Source organism: Panicum virgatum, chromosome 4K (assembly GCF_016808335.1).
Source record: "Panicum virgatum strain AP13 chromosome 4K, P.virgatum_v5, whole genome shotgun sequence".
NCBI lineage: Eukaryota > Viridiplantae > Streptophyta > Magnoliopsida > Poales > Poaceae > Panicum > Panicum virgatum.
Window position 1 is genome coordinate 31,002,435 of NC_053139.1, and position 22,075 is coordinate 31,024,509.

Here is a 22,075-nt window from a genome sequence, read left to right on the forward strand (position 1 = left end):
ACAAGTTGCCATTTATATGAGCAGGTAACATACCCTCCTCTGTGAATTCATTTTCAAGGTTGGATAAATCCATCACTGCCCCAAGAAATGCTATTTGCAGAGTCGTGTTAGGGCATAAAACCACCCCAACAAGTTAATTTTCAGAAAATAAAAGAATTAGAAAAATTGAAAACAAACAAAATATAAAAGAAAAAATGCCAACCAACCGGCCGTCGCCACAAGGCCGCCTAATATAGGAGTACAATTTTTTGATGAAATATTTATACTTGCGTTAACCAGGGTTCAATGCTCTTACCTCCAGCCTGATATGTTACCTCACTGAATGAGGTATGTTATTTTTTATATTAACGATTTGTAGGAGTGGTTGATGCCATCACCCGTCTTTGAAAATTATTTCTAGGAGCTGGTAACGCTATCACCCGGACCTACAATTATATATTTATTTTTGTTTTTATTCTTTTCTTTGAACACACACGCACGCACAGAGAGAGAAGATATATTTCTCATATCTCAAGTGTTTTTCCAAATGTTCAAAATATCACAATCACGATACATATGTTCAAATTGCTTTCATATTCTCATAAACTATTTCCATACAATATTGCACGTCACACCTATTATAGAATACAACAATTCAATCTTGTGATCCTAAACTGTCTTAAATGAATAATGTACAAACTATAAAATTTTATATCTTACCACTACAATTTTGATATGAAGCTACTCTACATCCAAGGTTGTTTGGAAAAAAGTCAAAAATTCTAAATTTGAAATTAGAGAATTTTTATTAATTTTTTGAACTATAAATAACCTTAAATGAGTAGGTTATCAAATATAAAATTTTAGATCTCATCAAACTCTACAATTTTTATATAAAGGTTGACTTTTTTATTTGAGATAATATAAAAAAGTTATAAATTTATTTATGTGGAACCATTTGTAGGGGTAGATCATGTCATCATCCACCCATGAAAATTAATTTTAGGAGTAACTGATCCACGCCCCTGGAAAAAAGGGCGCTCTTACGGATCGTTTTGCAGTAGTGGGGTGTAAGCTACATTGCTACAAGCGTCACGGCCGGGCAAGGTCTCCAAGTTAGGATCCATCCAGGGTCATGCCCAAGTCTTTCACCTTTTACAAGCTTGTTATTTTTAAAATCAAGGTAGGCAGGCTATAATCAAAGCACGTCACTTGTGATTCTGCACTATATTAGACTACTCCTTTGTTTCAAAATCATCAAGTCCAAAACGTTACGCCACTACTAGAAAACAGCACATTCGTCCCTGTGCGTTAGTACCGGTTGTCTTTCACCCGGTACTAACACATGCATTTAGTACCAGTTCTGCAGCACAGTGCCTATAAGGACCATTTTGTACCGGCTAGAACTACGAATCAGTAATAAAAGACACCATTGACGTCGAGATGTAACCATCTAGTACTGGCTGGTGGCTCCAGCCGGTACTAAATAGCACTCAAAAAAATTTAATACCGGATAGAAACACCACCCGGTACAAAAAGTATTCTATTAGTACCGGACGGAGCCTTCGTCCGGTATTAACGTGACCTAGTAGAAAAAATCTCACGATGGACGAGCGGCCAGCAGCGGCCTTATCTTTTCCCCTTCCCTTCTCTGTTTTTCCCCTCATCCCTTCTCTCTTCTCTCGCTCTTCTCCCTTCTCTCCTCTCTCGTGCAGGGGCAGCTCCCCGGCGCGTGCCCTCCCCCCGCCCGGCCGGCCGCAGCATGGCGGCGAAGATGCACGGGGGGTTGCGGCCCGGCCCCGGAAGCGGAGGCGCGGGGGCAGCGCCGCCCGAGCCCCAGTAGCGGAGGCGCGGGGTGCGGCCCGGTCCCGGCGGCGAAGGTGCGAGGGCGGCGTTGCCCGGCCCCGGTGGTGGAGACGCGCGCGCGGGAGTGGCCCGGCCCGGCAGCGGAGGCGCGGGGGCGGCGCTGCTGGGCCCCGGCGGTGGAGATGTGCGCGCGGGGGTGCGGCCCAGCCCCAGCGGCGGATGTGTGCCGCGGGCAGATGTAGCCGGCCTCGGCGGCGGAGCGACCCGACCCTGACGGCAGAAGTGCGCGTGCAGCGCGGCCAGGCCGCGGAGCGCGGCTCTGGGCGGGGCGGCGGAGGCACGCTGAGGGGGGCGAGCTACGCGCGAGCACGGCCGGCAACGGTGGCGGATGCCCCGGCGCCGGCTCCCCACAGGCGGCGGGTGAGGGCTTATGGCCTGCACCACCGCTGGCCAATGATTTTTTTTTCATTTTCAGATCAATGTTGAATTTTTCAAGTTGAATCTCTTGTGTTGTATAATTTTTCTTATTACTTTTGATATTTGTAATCTTAGCTTGAATGTTGTAACCTAAGTGAAACTTTTTCGGCTCCTCACTCCTTCCTTTCTACTCTTAGTTTTCTTCCCACCGTCGCTCTTTTTTTCTCTGTTCTTCAAGAACAAAGAACAAAGGTCAATCTGTTCTTGAAAAACAGAGAAGAAAGAAAGAGCAAGGATGGTAGAAAGAAAAATAAGAGGAGAGAGAAAGGGATGAGGAGCCGGAGAAGCAACATGATTTTTTTGGACAAAAATATCTTTAGTACCGGTTGGTGTTTCTGACCGGTACTAAATGTGCTATTTAGTACCGGTCGGACTGACCGGTACTAAATACTAGTGCATTTAGTACCGATCGGACGGTACCGGGCAAGGAACCGGTACTAACCATGGGTTCCCGCCCGGTACTAATGTCCAGTTTTCTAGTAGTGCGCTAAACTTACTATTATATGAATGATTTGTAGAAAAATATCTATTTCTAGAGTGGTTGAGAAGTTTCTCGGCACTTAATATTCATGATGTGCACTATAACAACCGATCTGCTCCTGAAAGGCTGAAAGATTTCCAAGGACGGACTGAATGATGGAACCCTCCTAATAAAAGGATTTCTAGGAGCAGCTCGGACTATGGAACGGCCATGGAAAGTAAAATTTATTATTTTCTATTATTATTATTGAAAATACTACATATTTGCTCATGTACCCCAAATATAATCTTTTACATGTACTATGCTACATAAAAGTGGTGTACAGATTTCAATAACTTTTGAACTAGTTTACTATTTTCTAATGCTTACATGAGTTTTTATGTTTTTGGTTAAAGTAAATCCAATTTGAACTATAGGTATATCAAATCATATTTAAAAAATAAATATATTAGAAAAATATGTTTAAGGATATATGTCCTAGTTTTGTATTTGTACTGAAAGTAAATTTTTATTTTATTTCTAACCTTATTTATTGGCTTAAATAAAATTAGATTCAAGTCCTAAATCAATATAGCACCGTGCGCTCAAATGTAACCTTCATGCCGCCACTTCTCCATTTTCCATACGTGCTCACATTCTTTTGCACCGTGCACTCCGTGCAAGCTCAGAGCACTGGTGCAAGCTCAGAGCAGAGGAGCTCACTAGCTCTAGAGCCCACTGCATCCCAAAGCACATCGTGCAAGCTTAGAGCAGCAAAAATGGCCGTGCTCCGATTCCGAGCACTGGTGCTCACCGTTTGCCTCGTGTGTTTCTACGCCCCCGCCCCCTCCTCCTCGGCTTCCTCCGGCGACTTCCTCCACTGCCTCTCGGCCAGCATTCCGAGCAAGCTCATATTCACGCAGAGCTCGCCTTCCATCACCTCCGTCCTGGCGGCGTACATCAGGAACCCCCGGTTCTCCACCCCCGGCACGGTGCGCCTGCTCTGCATCGTCAGGCCCACCAACCGCCACGGCATCCGCGTTCGAGTGCGCAGCGGAGGGCATGACTACGAGGGCCTCTCGTACCGGTCCGTCCAACCCGAGACGTTCGCCCTGGTCGACCTCGCCAACCTCCGCTCCGTGCGCGTGGACCGGGCTAGCGCCACTGCGTGGGTGGACTCCGGCGCCACAGTCGGCGAGCTGTACTACGCCGTCGCGAAGGCGAGCGGCGACCCGCTGGCCTTCCCGGCCAACCTATGCCCGACAATCGGCGTGGGCGGCCACTTCAGCGGCGGTGGGTTCGGCCTGCTGCTGCGCAAGTACGGCATCACCGTTGACCACGTCATCGACGCTGTGCTGGTTGATGCATAAGGCAGGCTCCTGGACAAGAAGGCCATGGGGTGCGAGGTCTTATGGGCCATCCGCGGCGGCGGGGGCGAGAGCTTCGGCATCGTGCTGTCGTGGCGGATGAGGCTCGTTCCCGTCCCACCCAAGGTCGCGTCGTTCATCGTCCCTGTATCCGTCAACGATGGCGCCGTCGACGTCCTGACCAAGTGTCAGGAGGTCGGCCCGGCCCTCCCGGACGACCTGTTCATCAGGGTGCTAGTCACGAATGGGTGGGCCAGCTTCCAGTCCCTGTACCTTGGCACGTGCGACGCACTCCTCCCGGTGATGGGCGTACTACTACGAAAAGCATTTGTAGGGCCGGATAAAAACACATTTGTAGAGGCGGGTAGAAAATCCGTTGCTAGTTTGCGCTGCTAAAAATATCTTTTTTTTCAGGGACGGGTAATGAAACCGCCCCTAAAAACTCATTTCTAGGGGCAGGCCGCCCCCTCAACCGCCCCTGAAAATGCATTTGGAGGGGCGGTCCTCAAGCCCACCCGCCCCTACAAATTGATTTTCAGGGGCGGGTCTCCCAATTGTCGGCGGGATGAGCTCCTCCTTCACAAATCTAGAGAAATAAGCATGATGTGCATGGGGAAGATAATAAGAAATTTACTCACAATTGTAGAATTTTTTTGAATTCTTCATATCTCTTGGTTGACCAATCCAAGGAGTCCAATACGAGAATTTTTCCAATCTTTGGTTGTATATAGAAAGCAATCCAGTGATTTCTGGAAAAAAATATTATGTACGTTTGTAAGCATGAATCGGAGCAATGGTTTATTATGGAATGGTTGATATTAGACTTACTAAATATAGTATGGCGCAAATATGGCATCCATGTCTTCCCATCGTGTCATCATAAGCGATATGTAGGCCGCAACCTTTATAACGGTCTCTTCATGAAATTTTTTGTGTTCCTTTTATTTTTCCTTCTTGATTTGAAATGGCTTTAGGTAGTCATCATCGTCCTTCATCCAGTTTGGCGAGGCGTGCGCAGACTCGCAAATCGCTGCAGGGTCAAGGTATCAGACCTTTTTCTTTAAAATAATAGCATCATATGTTTGCATCCTGTAGAATATAATGTATGACAATTACATATTTATGCATATAATATAGTTCTTTATGCCGTAATATAAAATGAATTAGTATCATGAGCACTTACATGCACCAGAGTCGAACCATTTCAATACCAAGTTCTTTAAGGCGGAACATGTGCTATATGTCTGCAAAATCGAACATGATATCAAAGATTCCTGGCCCCTTAGGTCTGAATGCATCCAGATGGTGTGGAGCACATATGGTTTTGAGGCCAAGTATACATGCCCTCTTGTACCAATTATGAAGCCTCTGCATAAAAGGAGGACAATCCCTTAGTGCCCAGTCCCATAGCAAGTCTTTTCCATACGCAAACTTTATAGGAGCATCGTCCAAGTCTTGAATGTCATCAACCCCAATTAACATTTTGTGCTCCGCGTCAGTGCGGGGCGTAGAAAAGCTCGACCGTCTGCTGGCACTAGAAATGGCTAGATTATCCTTGGACTTAGCCTTCTTAGACTTTGCATCAGACTTTATATTTGCGGTGTGCCATCTATTAACAATTTCTGACCCTTCCTTGTCCATTTGGTAAGGCCGCAGCATTCGAGGCAGCAATGATCGGGCCATCGAAGGCGGGTCCGGTGGAGTATGCTCTTGTGATTGGGTCGGTGGTGGAGCCAGTGCTGATACCGGGGCATGTGGTGATGGCTCTCATGTGTTGGTGATACTTTGGCCTGTGGGCATGGCTCTCGTGCTGTTGGTGATACTCTGGCCTGAGGGGATGGCTCTCGTGGTGGTGGTGATACGGGGTCTGTGGGGATGGCTCTTGTGGTGGTGGTGATACTCTAGCCTGTGGGGATGGCTGTCGTACTAGCGGTGATGGCGGAGCTAGCTCTCGTGGTGATGTTCGTGGTGGTGGTGATGTTCGAGGTGGTTCTCGTAGTGGTGGTGATGACTCTTGTGAAACTGGAGCAGCTGGTGATGGCTCTTGTGAAAATGGAGCTGCTAGTGATGCCTCTCGTGGTTGTGTTGATGGCAGAGCCTGAGTAGTCAAAGGTACCTGACCAACCAGTAAGATATCTCGTTTATGCCATAAAATGGTGGTACCAACGCATTCTCCAAGGCAACTCTTTCCATCTGTAGTGGGAAAATCTATCTCGTTATCCTCATAGCTTGATTTTAAGAGTTGCTCTACTTGTACACATGCATATCTGATGGGGATCGATTTTCCCTCAAATAAAGCCCTAACCAGATGCACCTGGGCCTTGGCTACTTCCTTTGTCTTTCCAGCTCTACCGACAGGATAGAGCAACAAGCATGGAGTACTACTCATTATGGTATCCACCGGGTATTGCTGAGCTGTGGTCGAGGAGACACTACTCTGTGCACATGCCGAACTCGCTTGGCCAAGTACCGGTGGGGGCATGACCACTAGCTGTTGCTGCCCCACCTCTTGCGAGACATTTATCATGAGTAGCCCCGGCTGCTGCTGCTCCGCAAGTGTTGCCATAAACAAATCTTTGAACTTTGCTTGCATTGCGTTCTCTACTGCTGCCACAATTTCTTCTTTATAGTGGTCATGGCTCCTATACCTAGCCCGGCCCTTCTCGAACCCATCTCTGATGCTCAACTTAGAGGACATACCTCTAACACGGCCTCCATGCTCTTTAGATCCAATGGCCGTACTGAGCACATCCTTCTCCCTATTGGGTTTGAACTGACCTTTTTCTGAAGTTCGGCAAGTTGTAACATTCTTTCTGCCACCGCTTCCGTCTCGGGTCGATCAAATTTTGGTTTGCCTTCAACTATCTTTGGCTTTCTTGCTTCAAGCCACTGCCATCCACGGTCATCCAATCCTTCATAAGGGTCGGGTTGGCCGGCAGCTATTGCCGCCTCTCTTTCACGACACCACTGGTCGAGCTTCCTTTGGTACCCACTTGGCCCAAGATGGACTTTATGTATGTTGCTCTTTGCCAGTTCAGTTTGCTTCTGGCTTAGGGTTATAGCTTCTTCAGTAGTCTTCTGCCGAACAAACTCTTCCCATTGTGCTGGTGTGATGTCCCCGTAATCTGCAAATGGTGTTCGACCCTTCTGGACATACCGTGTATTCAGTTCGCTCTTCCACCGACGGAAAGTTTCACCAAGCATCTTCAGAGCATAACGCCTTACTTGTTCTCTAGTTTCTCTGGGTAGAATAAAAGTTCTGCTCAACAATTGCCATATTGCTTCTTTTCTCCCCTCAGGAACCAGGGGCCAACTGAGAATCGTTGGATCCAAAACCATCATTGTCCTTATTATAGCACCGATAGCATTCCGAAACTTTGCTACAATCTGCGGAGGATCTATGGGCTCTCCTGCCGCGCTAATTGCATTAACAGTAAATTGCCCTTCGGGATACTGGTTTCTTCCTCGCTGATCCCGTTTCCTTTTGTTTTGTGCTTCAGAGGCTGTACTTGCAGGTTTGGGGCCCGAGCTTTCATTGTCTTTCTCTGTGGGGCTAGGGGGTCGGTGTCGGCGCTTACCCCTTCCTATCGGGGCCTACATGGAACACGATTCATCAAGTCGTAATGCGTAGTCTATAAAAATGTATGGAATGCTTCATTGTAATTAATCGTGTATTCATTACCTATCATTGTTCCGGTTCGTAATCCGGATCAAGCGCCTCCATTGAACAGCGTTCTCTTTGTGGAACTAGGTCTGGATCAAGCGGATCTTGCCACCTACCGTTTACCCAAGCCCCTTGTCCAACCCTAGGGCCATCGTCATCCCCACTTTCAGCATCGACATCAGACTCGTCCTGCGCAGATTGGACATCGACGTCGGCTTCGTTCTCCAACTCCATCTGGGATGCAATTTGTTGAAGCTCGTGTTGCAGTTCGGCGTCATCCCTTCATGGGGAGGATGATGACGGAGGATCCATCTACGACGTCTACACGGATCATGAAGTATACATTCAAATTACAATTATTTTGATTTTCAACTAAGAAATGCTATATATAAAATGTTACATTCAATACTACAAATAAATAAGAAATATACATCCAATTTTAACATCATTAGAGTGTCTCCAAAATTATATATTCAATACGGCAAAATAAATAAGAAATATACACTTGAATACAATTTCACATTGAAATAATCGAAGGTATATTTACAATTTCACATTTAAGCCACAACATAGTTCAAAATACCATCGAAGATATATTGGACATCTGCGAGCCCTCCCCGTCGATATGGCGAGGAGGAATTGGAAAGGTGTGGGCGCAGAAGAGATCTTATCTAAAAGTCGTCTCTGCCAACATCAAGAGATGTCCTCTCATTTGCAGTTGCAGAGTTGTCATTCCTTGTGTGATGAGAGGAGCCTCTAGCCAGCCCGTTTTATGCAGGAGATTTAGTTCGCAATTCAAATAATATACTATCGACACATTAGAATGGCTAACTCTAGCTTGAGTTTCTATTAGTTTGTAGATGCTGATTACCTTTAATCTGAATGTAATTATTGGAGTGCTGATATATAGCCATGTCTAAAAAGTCAGCTGCACACACATTATAAACTAGGTCAATTTAGGGCTGCGATTCATTTGGAGTACTTGTACGACATGTGTGCATTAGTTCTCTGAATTACAATGATTGACCTGAATACAAAACAGCAAAAATATGGAGAATTGTTACTGCAACCTGCACCTTCATTTTTTTCAGCTCACTGTCACTCACTCTGGTGAGCACCTGAATAAGTGCACTTCTTGACTGACAAAGGTACAGAGGGTATACAATCTTCTAGTACCGAAGAAGAAATCGTGAGATTAATTTTGATTAGCTGTTGATGCAGCAATTAGGCATATTTAGGCCTTAACCACCGATTGTGCTGCAGATATGGTGTGCTTTTTCTCCAGGCTTCAGAAGCAGTTGACCGGCAATGGTACTAGCAGTGGTGGTGGTGGTACTGCTCTCATGTGCCCATCACTACTATTTTTTTTATCAAACATCACTACTATTTTCTAATGCAATCATTTGTGCTGCTACCTTGTCTGGTTAGATCCAAAAGTGCAATGGACATGTCATGTACCCTGGTTGAAATATTCCCCGGGATCATCTCAATCAGAAAGATTAAGAATTCATGCCAGGACAAATGACAAATTATGAATTATGAATTTGTCTCAATCAGAAAGATTAAGAATTCATATTTCATAATAAAAATAATTTTAGTACTATCGTATCCACGTATGAAATTATGATTAAATTTGCTTTAGGACCATGACAAATGTCAAAAACATCATGCATTTACAACTAAACGGAGTGCTTCTAATTAATTAACAAACTGCGAACATATGAAATGGTGGGGGAGCTCTGGCCAGCCACAATCCGGCGGCTTGGTTCACCGGCCGCGATGAAGAAGTGGGGGAGGAGCAAGAGGAGGTCGAGGGCAACCTGTATGTGGCTTCGGGTCGGGCGGAGGTGGCTGGAGACGAGCATGGGCTGGTGCGGGTCTGGGGGAGCGGCGCCAGTCGGGGAAGGGGCCGCCGCGGCCGGGGAGGCGCGGTGCGTGTCGAGGAGGGGGCCGCGCGGGGAGGGTGGCGCCGGTCGAGGAGGGGGCCGCCGCGGGGAGGCGGCGCCGGTCGTGGTGAGGACCTCCAAGCCGCAGGGAGAGGCGACGCCAATCGGGGAGGGGCCGCCACGGAGAGTGGCAGCGCCGGTAGTGGTGCCGCCGCGGGGAGGGGCGGCGCTGGTCGCGGGCGCGCGTGGATCCGATTGGGAGGAGGCCGGGCGGCGCCGACAGGCAGGGCCGCGCGCGGATCCGGCGGGGACGGACGGCGGCGGCGCAGGCAGCAGGCGCGACGGCGTCGCGGGCAAGAGTCCCGGCGGCGGGGGAGAGGCACGAAAAAATTTGGCAGCCTAACGGCGTCCCGCGGGCTCGAACCTCCGAAATGTGTCTAAGTCCCGAAAAATGGCCTATATATAGAAAAAGATTTGTAGGGGCGGGTGGGTGCCCAGCCCGCCCCTACAAATCTTTTTCTATATTATACTAAACATTCTATTAATACAAATAAAATAGTAAAACAAATGATAAAATTATGAAAATGTTACCATAGGCATATTGTGATATGGGTAACATATGAAAATTATCAAAATCATATTTCAGCATATATACTGAATAAAAGTGTTCAAACAACAATGTATACCTATGTCACACTACTATCTCATACAACTCAAGGCTAACTTTATATTTTGAATACTCTTTTACACTAAACATGTTGAATTGTAGTCTTTATATTTTTCACGAGTTCTACAGCTCACTAAATGGTTATGGTAAAAATTTCTCATTTTTTGTACTGTTTTGCAGCTCTATTTAAATTAAAAGAATTTTTAGAATTATTTTGAAAATGATTTCTAGGGGTGGGTCACCCGCCACTAGAAATAGATTTGTAGGGGCAGTTGGGGGCCGACCCACCCCTACAAATTGTTTTCTATATTACTCTAAAAATTCTATTAATGTAAATAAAATAATAAAATAAATGATAAAATTGTGAAACTTTTACTATAGGCATATTGTGATATGTGTAACATATAAAAAATATCAAAATCATATTTTAGTGTATATATTGAATAAAAGTGTTGAAACAACAGTGTATCAAAATCTCGTTTTGAACAATTGTATTACCATAGACATGTTACAATCATTTTTGCACATTAATAGACCTCATATTTATAATTGATTGAGAATACATGAATGCACGATATATTTAAGCGGTAACAATTCTCGATTCACCATCTTTGCGTGCCCAAGGCTTCTCATCTTTTCTGATGCCCGCTTTTATAATTTTCATCTTCGGTGGTAGATCTGTGAAGAGGTTCATTTGATCATACTGATTATATTCTTCCACATCATCGATACCCTCAACTCCTGTGCGACCTGTGAAGCAAGTACCCATTGGTCGTCTTTATAATCAATATTGTTGAGGTCTACAATCGTGAGTCCATATCCATCCACCTCAACACCTTTCGAATGATTGACCCAACGACACCGAAAGACCAGGATTTGTATATTGGAACCATAGTGCACTTGCCATATATCTTCTATGACACCAAAATATATTGTATTTTGACCTATTCTTTCGTCTAAGGCCGCAATACGAACACCACTGTTTTGGAACACGGTCTTCTTGTCCTTGGCGGTAGTATAGAATAGATATCCATTAATATCGTACCTATTCTTTCGATGAAGATTTTTCTCCCAACTGTGCACACACCTTCCAATCTCCCCAAAAAATGTGGAATTGGCAAACCAAGGGACAAATTATCCTTTAGGTAACCTAGGCAAGACTCGATGACTTCCTCGGTACTGTATCCCTCTATCATGGACCCCTCAGGATGAGCACGATTCAGTACGTACCGGTTGAGGATGGACATAAAATGCTCATACATCCACATTTCGTGAAGGTAAAGTGGACCAAGTGCCCGTATCTGGTCGACCATGTGAATCATTAGGTGTTCGGTTATGTCAAGAAATCCCGGAGGGAAGCACATCTCCAGCTGCGCCATAGTTTCCCCAATGAATTCTTTGAGATCCTGCAACCCGTCTTCATCAATCACCTTTTGTGAAATCCTATTGAAGAAGTAACACAACTGAGTAATTACCATACTTACATATACTGGCTTGATCGCTCTAATTACAATCAGAAGGAACAACGTCAGCAACACATGACAATCATGATAGTTATAGCCGCATAGTGACAAATCTTTCATCGACACTAGTTTCCTTATATTGGACGTGAAACAACTCGGGACTCTGATCCCTCTTAAGCTCTCGCACATTGCCTTCTTCTCATCAAGTGTCAAGTTGTAGCTAGCTGGGGGGAGTTCATATCTACCATTCCCTTTCTCAATAGGGTGAAGATCTTTTCTTATCTTCATAGCTACCAAGTCATGTCGTGACTTCGAAGTATCCTTTGTTTCGGCTGATGTCTCCAGAAGGAGCCCAATTGTGTTACCAAACACATTCTTCTTCAGGTGCATACCATCGATTGCATGGCGGACCTCAAGATCTACTCAATACGGCAAGTATTTGTAGAAGATGGACTGTTTCTTGAATGGTACGCCTTCGATAGGTTCCTTATCTCTCTTTCTTTTCCTCCCATCTTCCTTCTTCTTTCCATAAATGACCTGGATGGTCCTAACCATTTCGAAAACATAGTGTCCGTCTCGATGTACCGGAGCAGAATGCAATTCAGGTATGCCATCAAAATGATTATAGAACTTCTTACTTCGGTACCTATGTCCTTCCACCAAGAAGCATCTGTACCCAAGGTAAACTACCTTTCGAGAACCTTCAGGGAAAGACAATACGGTGCCATCCATGCACACCGTGCATCCCGTCCTACCTTTGATCTGTCCTGACAGGACAAATAATGCCTGGTAATCATGGATGGTGACGAATATAATAGCTCTAAGATTAAAGGACTACCGTGCAAAACCATCATATATATTGATATCCTCCTTCCATAAAGTTTCCATCTCTTGCATCACAGGCTCAAGAAAAATATCTATATTGATGCCAGGATGCTTGGGGCCCTGTATAAGCACGGATAGCAAAAGATACTTCCTCTTCTGGCACAGCCATGTAGGCAGGTTGTACATCATCAGTATCACTGGCCATGTGCTGTGGGTGCTACTTCTTTCACCAAACGGATTCATTCCATCCATACTCAACGCGAACCGAGCATTTCTTGGGTCATTCCCAAATTCTAGATAGTACTTGTCACTGAATTCCTTCCACTGCCGAGCATCAGCTGGATGTCGGAGTTTTCCGTCACCCTTTTTGCGCTTATTTGAATCCCACCATCACATTAGCTCAGCATCCTTTGGGTTCGAGAAGAAACGCCTAAGGCAATCAGAAATTGGAAGGTACCACATAACCATGGCTGGAATTCTACTCTGCTTCTCAGAGATGCCTAAAGTAGCGTCGTTTGGCTCAACGGAGGCAGCACTATTATTCTTTGTCTTGTTCCCCTTCCCCTTATTCACATTGGTTGGATCTTGATTGTCATCACCACAGTATCCAGCATTGTTTTTGTACTAACTTGCGGAACATACAGGGAATTTTTTCAAGTCTTGAAAAATGTCCCCACAATACAATATACAATGATTAGGACAGGCATGGATTCTTTCCACACCCATGGTGAACGGGCTGACAAGCTTCTTTGCTCTGTATGTGTTGGCTGGCACTTTATTTGGCTTTGGAAGCAACCAAGCAAAGATATGCAGCAGATCATTGAAACTACCATATAACCAACTATGCTTAGCCTTCAGAGTCAACAGCTCAAGTATGAAACGAAGCACGGTCTAGTGTTTCGGGCATCCCTTTGAGCGGTCATAAATAAGTTCCTCTGCTGATTTTTTTATCATCTCGAAGTTTGATAACCCCCGGGCACTGGCAACCAATACCTCTGCTTTGATGTGGCACAAAACTGGCCGAGAAAATTACCGTCGTCAAGTTCATCATCACTACTATCACCATCCATGGGACAGTCGACATCATCACCATGGGATCCACCAATATCACCATCATCAGCACCAGCATCATCATCATTGTCGTCGACACCATCATCATCTCCGCCACCATAAAAATAAGAATGAACCATTCTGTTAAAATCCTTGTCTTGTATGATTTGATCCAGTGGATTATCCGCCTGAGGTGGAGCATCCATCTCGCCATGTTTCTTCCAGATCGTGTAGTTCTTGACAAAACCTCTTACCATCACAGCGATCTGATTGTAGTTGAGTCGCTGAATAATCTCAAATTCTTGCAGTCATTGCATGGATAATGCATCAGCTGTGTCTTCTCATTTCTTGCATGGTTCTCCGCAACTTGAATGAACTTGTTAAGCTCTCCACGGAAATAGGCGTCTGTCCTTTTTGCATGGTACATCCACATCCTATCCATCTTTGAACAGTAACAAATAATTAAATAGATTAAAATAAGCTACTATTCACGTAAATAATTAGGAAAATATAAATTATGTCCTCCAAGTATAATAATCATAAATGACATTGAAGATATAGTAATCTATAAGCGTACATATTGAAAAAAGTAATTTAAATAATACTAAATAAGAAAGTGCAAAACCAAACCTATTATTGTAGCATAATATCTTTCAAAAAATTCTAACATGCACGTGTGTAAAAATAGGAGAGAAAAAATAAATCTTCTTCTTTCTCCTTCATAGATCTAGTGACTAATTTACTAAGGAATGAGGCTAAAACATATAGATCCAATCCAAATGATTAGATAATCTTGTTCTCCATCTAAAACAGCACAACTTGATCCAAAAGTTTGAGGCAAATGATGTCTCAAATGTCTAAACCACACCATGGAGATCCAGAGCTAGTTAGAGAGAAAGAGAGCTCCATTTGAGCCACAGATCTAACAAAAGAGCTTAGAAATGACAAGGAATTGGCATCAACTTACCTCCTAAAGCCCCAAAATTCATGGAAATCAAGTTAAAAATCTCCCCCCTTTCTTCTTTTTTTTTGGATCTTTGGGAGCTCCTCTCCCGACCAAACAATGGGGGTTCGAGAGGAGGAAAAAGCCCAGATTTTTATACATATTTTTAGGGGCGACTGGGGGGTGAGCCGCCCCTAAAATGCCATTTTTAGGGGCAGCTCACCCCCAAGCCGCCCCTGAAAATGTGGTCATTTTTTGGGGCAAGTTGGGGGGAGGTGAGCCGCCCCTAAAAAAGCCATTTTTAGGGGCGGGTTACCCCCACCAGCCCCTAAGAATGGCACCCATTTTCAAGGGCGGCTTGGGGGTGAGCCGCCCCTGAAAATGCCATTTTTAGGGGCGGCTCATTTGCTACAGTACACACGCTCTATTGGTAGGAACGGGTAATTTGTAGTAGTGGCGGCTGCTTCCCGGAGCTCGGGATGAACAGCTCGCACTGACGGGAGATGAGCTGGGCTGAGTCCGTGCTCTATGTCTACGTGGGTAGCGGCCAGCCCATCCCCGTGACGGACTTGCTGAACCAGACCACCTCCATGGACACCTCCAACAAGGTGACGTCCGACTACATCCGGCGAGCCATCCCCCGCGATGTGTGGGCGGAGATCTTCGGCTGGCTCGCCAAGCCTGACCCGGGGATCATGATCCTAGACCCCTACGGCGGAGCGATCTGCGCTATGCCAAAGGCGGCGACGCTGTTCCCGCACCGCGGTGGTGTTCTGTACAACATCTATTACATGAACTACTGGGCCGCCGGCAATGATGGGGAGCTGAACGTGAGGTGGATCAGGGACCTGTACGCGTTCATGGCACTATACATGAGCAAGAACCCGAGGGAGGCCTACTTCAACTACAGGGACCTCGACCTGGGGAGGAACATCGTCATGGGCAACGTCAGCAGCTACGATGCAGGCAAGGTCTGGGGTGAGAAGTACTTCAAGGGAAACTACGAGAGGCTCGCTCTTGCCAAGGGCAAGATCGACCCTGACGACTACTTCTGGAACGAGCAGAGCATCCCGCCACTTGTGCCTGTTAGTTTCATCTCCAACCGAGTACCCAACTCGGTCATTCGACATACAGTTTCATGTTGTGAAAAGACAAAATCTAGAATCCTACTAGTAGTCTCGAGCATATATAAATAAAAAAATGATGCTAGCAGATCCGCTCACGAAAGTCTTACCGCCCAACACTACTACACAAACTTTAACCGAGGCGGGCAAAATAGGTTAACCGAGGCGGGTATTGCAACCGCCTCGGACATAATGCCTCGGTTAATCGTGACCTTTACCGAGGCGGTCAGCCATCCACCTCGGTTAATAGATTAACTGAGGCGGTTGTTTTAAAGAAACCGCCTCGGTTAATATGTATTAATAGAGGTGGTTTCTCTAACATAACCGCCTCTGTTAATACATATTAACTGAGGTGGTCGGACCTTACGACGCCCGCCTCGGATAAGATTTTATAAAATAAAAAAAGTTTAATTCATTTCAAATTTGAATCTGAAAATAAATTTGAAAGCACATACAAATCTGAAAACACGTGTATGAAGGATAAACACATATATATTACATCCAATGATATCACACACAGAGTTAATATATTAATTAATTACATTCATGCATGTATCACACATTGAGTTCACAAAATTATGAATCGATTGATTTTGATGCATGGATTCATGAGCCCGTTGAGCCCGCCGAAGTTGCTGAACCCGAGCCCGGCGTTGAGTTCTTTGTTGAGTCTGAGGAAAACCAAGGCAAGTAGCTAAGCTTGATTTATTGTGACTATTCAATTTGATTTAATTTAGTTATCTCATTTGGGTATTATGGGTTATGTATATTATGTTATTTATTGTATTCTTGTATATACTTTTATACATTACCCTTCCTCGATATTGTTATCCTTATCCTTGTCACTTGTTAGTTAATTAATTACTTAACTTGAATAGATGCTTAGCCATGCTTAGAGTAGTTTGCCCCTTGATAGGAAAGAATGGTTGAGAGTTATCACACTTACCCGGTTATCCTTGATCGCACTTGTACGACTTGGGTCTTGTTAGAATAGAAGAAGAGTTTCGTGATCTGGGCAGAATGGTAGGGCCTAGAGAAAAAAGTCACAGGCATAGTCCGCTCGGGTCGTTTAAGGACCGTCTGTGGATGTGTTATCGCCATAAATTAACAGGGTTAATTAATGGGCCGAGAGCAAGTTGGGCTTAGTGCGGAAATTAAAGAAGGCTTGTGAAGATTGTCTAAGGAAGAGGCGATTGTGGTCCATGCCAAGAGCTGATGGGCTCTTCTTATCTGTGTGCGTCGGGAGCCAATGGGCTCTCTTTATTTGTAATCATTAGAGATAGATTAGTTTTCATTTTGGACTAGGTTTTGTTTAACTTGGTCATCAAGTCTACAAGACTATAAATATGTACCCTATGACATTAGTAAAAGGAGAACATCGTCACATTTTGCAAACAACAACTCTCGGCGCACTGCCACCCCTAATTCTAGGGTTTCATCCAAGTAAGCGCCATGCTGCCCTGATCGCTTCTTGCGATCAGGGCAGCGTTGGTCTTGCTTTTACCTTGGTATTACTCGTACTGAAGCGTTTTTATGGCGAGTAGTGCTAGTTATCCTGATTTTCGTAGCATGATTTTTAGTAGATTCATCGTGCTTTTGTTGCTTATCATCTATGAACATCATGTCATCTCTGCGCGATCATGTTTTAATCTTATACTAATTCTCGTTGCATGGAATTAGTCGCGTAGAGATGACACTCTGCTCCTTTTTTATCTAGTAGATCTAATCTGTTATGGTTAGTTCATATACTTAAGAATTGGCGTAATATCTGCTAGTTTAGGCCTCGCAAATGGGTTGGACGATCCGGCGACGTATTAGATGCTTTGCCTTGATCTTAATAGGGATTGATTCGGGAATCGGCTTTCGCTTGTTCTTAGGCCTCTTTTCTAGTCAAGGTTCGGTTATCTTTTACGCTCTTTAGGCCTAACTACGTGTAGGATGTTCCGATCTAGCAGTGAAGCTTTTACCATCGTGGATTAGATTAGCTAGATTTAATTGAAGCAATTTTTGCAGTTATTTGCTTTATCCATTACCATCTGGATATGCAGATCCAATCTGACACCGGGACTCGATCGGCTCTTTAAAGCCGATGCAAGAGTCATCCCGGGGAGCCGACCATGACTCGGACTAATGTTTACATGTGTCTGTGCTTGTAGGCAAATCGTTGAAGGCACGTTCACACCCTCCTGATCGGGTATAGATCAGGTGGCACGCCCTGCATCTCCGGAAGCGACGGCGTGTGCCAGGATCTGAGCCGTTGACCGAGGGACTGGTGCCAGCCAGTTCCCCGGTAGCCTCCCGGCTCCTCGTGTTGCCTGTCACTACTCGCCGGTGGGTTTTGACTGACAACACATTCTGGCACGTGGGACACTCATCAGCAAGAACGTCCACCGCCGGAATGACTGGACCTCAGAGCCAAGCGCCGATCACCAGCCCTGTCACGTATGAAGAGCTGACCCCCGAGCACAAGCAGAAATACGATGAGGTCAAAGCTCAGTTCGAAGACGATCTCATCGGCTCTTTCGAGAGGACCCGCAACCATGGCATCAGGTGAAAGGGGTTCTCACCCGAAGGCGCTCTCGACAACATTGACTTGTCTGTACCATCAGAGGAGCGCACCAGAGCCCTGTGCCAGGAGATGAACTACATGGTGGCTCACACGCTTCATCCGCACTCAGAAAGCCTGGTGAATGATCTCGAGCGTGTGGCGCATTGTGTCGTCCAGGAGGTGATCCAGAACCAGTACTCCCCATCAGGACCAATCCTGGGGAGTCACAGTGGAGGGGACTCACTTCAGTCTAGGCTGCCAATATCGTATTCGCTCACAAATCCAGGTCCGCAGGCTTCGCCGATCTACGCCGTCTACAAGATCGGCGGTGATCCCGAGGAGGGCCAGTTCCTGAACGAGCTGCCTAAGGAGATCCCGCACGGCTACATGTGTGTGTACATACCTAACAGCATCAGTCCAACGCGCGCGGGACATTTGGTGGGTACATGAGCTTCAGGGGCAGATGCGGAGAAACAGGCATGGCTAGCGAAGTACGCTACCAGGCCGAGTGCTGAGCCCTTGGCCCCAGGAGTTCTTAGTGTGGATCAGATTAGCGCAATACTAAGGGATCAGTTCGGCATTCTGCCGAAGAGAAAGGCAATCGGCTATTCCAAGCCGTACCCAAGCGTATACGATTTGATCCCGTTACCACCCAAGTATCGGCTCCCGGAGTTCACCAAGTTTAGCGGGTCAGAAGGGGCTAGCTCCATCGAGCATGTGAGCCGATACCTAACTCAGCTCGGGATGATTTCGGTATCGGATCCTCTGAGGGTCCGGTTCTTCTGTCAGTCTCCCACGGGCTCAGCCTTTGGATGGTACACATCATTGGCCCCAGATTCGATCCACACTTGGAGGCAGCTGTTAGATCAGTTCCACACCCAGTATCACTCAGAGGCTGCTGAAGCCGGGATTGCCGACCTCGCCCAAGTCAAGCAGAAGCGAGGGGAAAGTGTGTCGGAGTACGTGCAGTGCTTCAGAAAGGTTAAGAATCGATGCTACTCATCGTGCATCACAGAAAAGGAGGTAGTCGATTTGGCAGTTCTGGGGCTCGCTAAGCCGATCAAGGATCTGGCTTTTCAGTTGGAATTCACCTCTCTGGCGCACATGGTACAGAAGCTCACGGCGTATGAACACTATCACCCTAAGCTGTACCAGGAAAAATTCAAGCGCCATGTGAATATGGCCCAAACAGATGATTCTGATGATTCTAGCGGGGAACAAGAAGTGGCTGTGGCAGAGTGGACCTGAGGGGCAAACCCCGTCCCATGCAAGTGAGTCAAACAGAAGGGGCTTGTGAAGGGCTTTGATTTTGACATGGCCAAGGCAGAGCAGATATTCGACTTACTGCTCAAGGAAAAGCAGTTGAAGCTCACAGAGAATCACAAGCTGCCAATGATGCAAGAGCTGCAGGGGAGGCTGTACTGCAAGTGGCACCACTCGTTCACCCATGCCACGAATGACTGCAAGGAGCTGCGTCGGCAGATCCAATCGGCTATCGAGCAAGACCGATTAATTCTGGCCCAACACACAATGAAGGTGGACAGTCAACCATTCCCACAAGCTAGCGTGGTGGAGCTGTTGGATTTTAGACCCGGGGGCCAGAACTTGGCGTTCCAGATTAACATGGCGGGACCCATGCACCACCGTGATGAGGAAAGGAAAGAGGCCGCTTCTGGCAAATGGCCCTAGGATGAAGACGAGCCGGAGCAGCAACATGTTACTGAAGAACAAGTGCGTCACATCCGCAATCAACTCCCAACTTCCAATCGGCTTCTGGAAAAATACTAGTATCAGTACAAGTTGCGCCGCCAATATGAATCGGAAGAGGAGGAGTATGAGCACCACACAGGGAGGACGCTGGGGAGGCGCCAGGCTATATGCGACCACTGGCATTGCCCGTTCTTCAGGTACTGTTGGAATTCCGACATGAGCCAATTGCCTACTATCGATGATTGCTTTGAGTGCAGGCCTCGGGGACGCCAGCCAGGCGAGACGTCGGTGTTCCAGCGCTTGGGGCCCAAAGCACGTCACGACGACCATATTGAGCGGCCATCCAGGGATGATCTTGAGCTAGAAGGGGAAGATAAGTATCATCGTCCACGATGGTGTCCTGACGGGCTCAGCCGCTCACAGAAGCGCAGAGTGCAGTGCTTACGCAATCTCGAGGAGGCAGAAGCAAGGTACCTCGACGTGCTAAGGAAAGCGCGTCCGGATCTCGCGGAGCAAGTCAGGCACCCGCGAAGGGTGGAAAGGCGCCCTCCAAGGAGGGAGTGGTGCCCCAAGCAGCCAAGAGCTGATGAAAAGCCATCAGCTAATGTGAATATGGTGTTCGTGCTCCCGTCGGAGTTTCGGGCGCCCCAACCGGAGGAAATGGCCGTCGCGCAGCTGGATCTTGGCCCACAGCCGATCATCTTCAAGAAGCCCAAGGAGAAAAGCTATAAGCACCTGAAGGGATTATATCTCAAGGGCCTCATCGACGGAAAGCCTGTGAACAGGATGTTGGTCGACACTGGCGCCGCGGTCAATCTAATGCCGTACTCAGTACTGCGCCGATTGGGTCGTTCTGCTGCCGATCTTATCAAGACCAACGTGATGCTCAATGATTTCAATGGCCAGCCGTCGGAGGCACAGGACGTCCTCAATGTGGAGTTGATAGTTGGCCGCAAGACCATCCCAACCTCGTTCTTCATCGTCAACAGTAAGAGTACGTACACAGTGCTACTTGGGAGGGATTGGATTCATGCCAATTGTTGTGTTCCTTCCACGATGCACCAGTGTTTGGTCCAATGGGATGGTGATGAAGTGGAGGTGGTCCGTGCAGATGACTCCAGCGAGGTTTCGCTCGCAGACATGAATGCCTGGGACGCGGAAGGGCAAGAGCCGATCTCAGGGATCGCGCTGGAAGACTGTGATCGGATCGAAGTGACAAAAAACGGATTGAGGCTGGTCTTATCCACTGGCCTCACAGAATAAATACATCCTGGCACGCTACGGAGCCAAGCAGGTTTAGAGAGGCCGGTCCCAGCGACCGGCCCCAAAAAATAGACAATTCTTGTTTAGAGTTGAAACTGTTACATTGCGGACAGACTTTAGCCTGCTCTTGCAGTTGGTTAGTTAATGAGCATTCAGTTTCGAGGGGTAATATAGAGACGGTCGGCCCGTGCGGTCGGCCAAAAATTTTCTTTTGTCATCTCCCCGTGTTTGCTGTCGACGTGGCAGATGATGACGAGTCGCCTACATCCACAGTCAATTTTACAAGCAACGGCAAGTTGGGGTACGGGTTTACATCAGCTGACGATTTGGAGGAAGTTGATATCGGTCCCGGGGATAAGCCGCGATCAACATTTATCAGCAAGAAGCTAGACCCGAGCCTGTGTGAGCTGATGATAGCACTGTCGAGGGAATACCGGGATTGTTTCGCGTGGGATTATATTGAAATGCCTAGTCTGGATAGAAGCATTGTCGAACATCGGCTCCCGCTTAAGAAAGGATTTCGGCCGTTTCAACAATGAGCAAGGCAGATGAAGGCTGAAGTCCTGGAGGAGGTCAAGAAAGAGGTGCAAAAGATGTTGGACGCAGGGTTCATCAGGCCATATAGGTATGCAGAATGGATCTCCAGTGTGGCCCCTGTACAGAAGAAGGATGGCCGATGGAGAGTCTGCGTGGATTTCAGAGACCTCAACAGAGCGATGCCAAAGGACGAATATGTGATGCCCGTGGCAGAAATGTTGATCAATGCCGCTGCTAGTCACAAAATGCTGAGCTTTATGGATGGTAACGCCGGCTACAACCAGATCTTCATGGCCCTAGAGGATA

At 46.7% G+C, this 22,075-nt stretch overlaps 1 pseudogene; it reads left to right on the forward strand.

Annotated features, from left to right (window-relative positions):
• Positions 1 to 3,501: 3,501 nt before the first annotated feature.
• LOC120702126 lies at positions 3,502 to 17,879 on the forward strand (annotated as a pseudogene).
• The last annotated feature ends 4,196 nt before the right edge of the window (positions 17,880 to 22,075 follow it).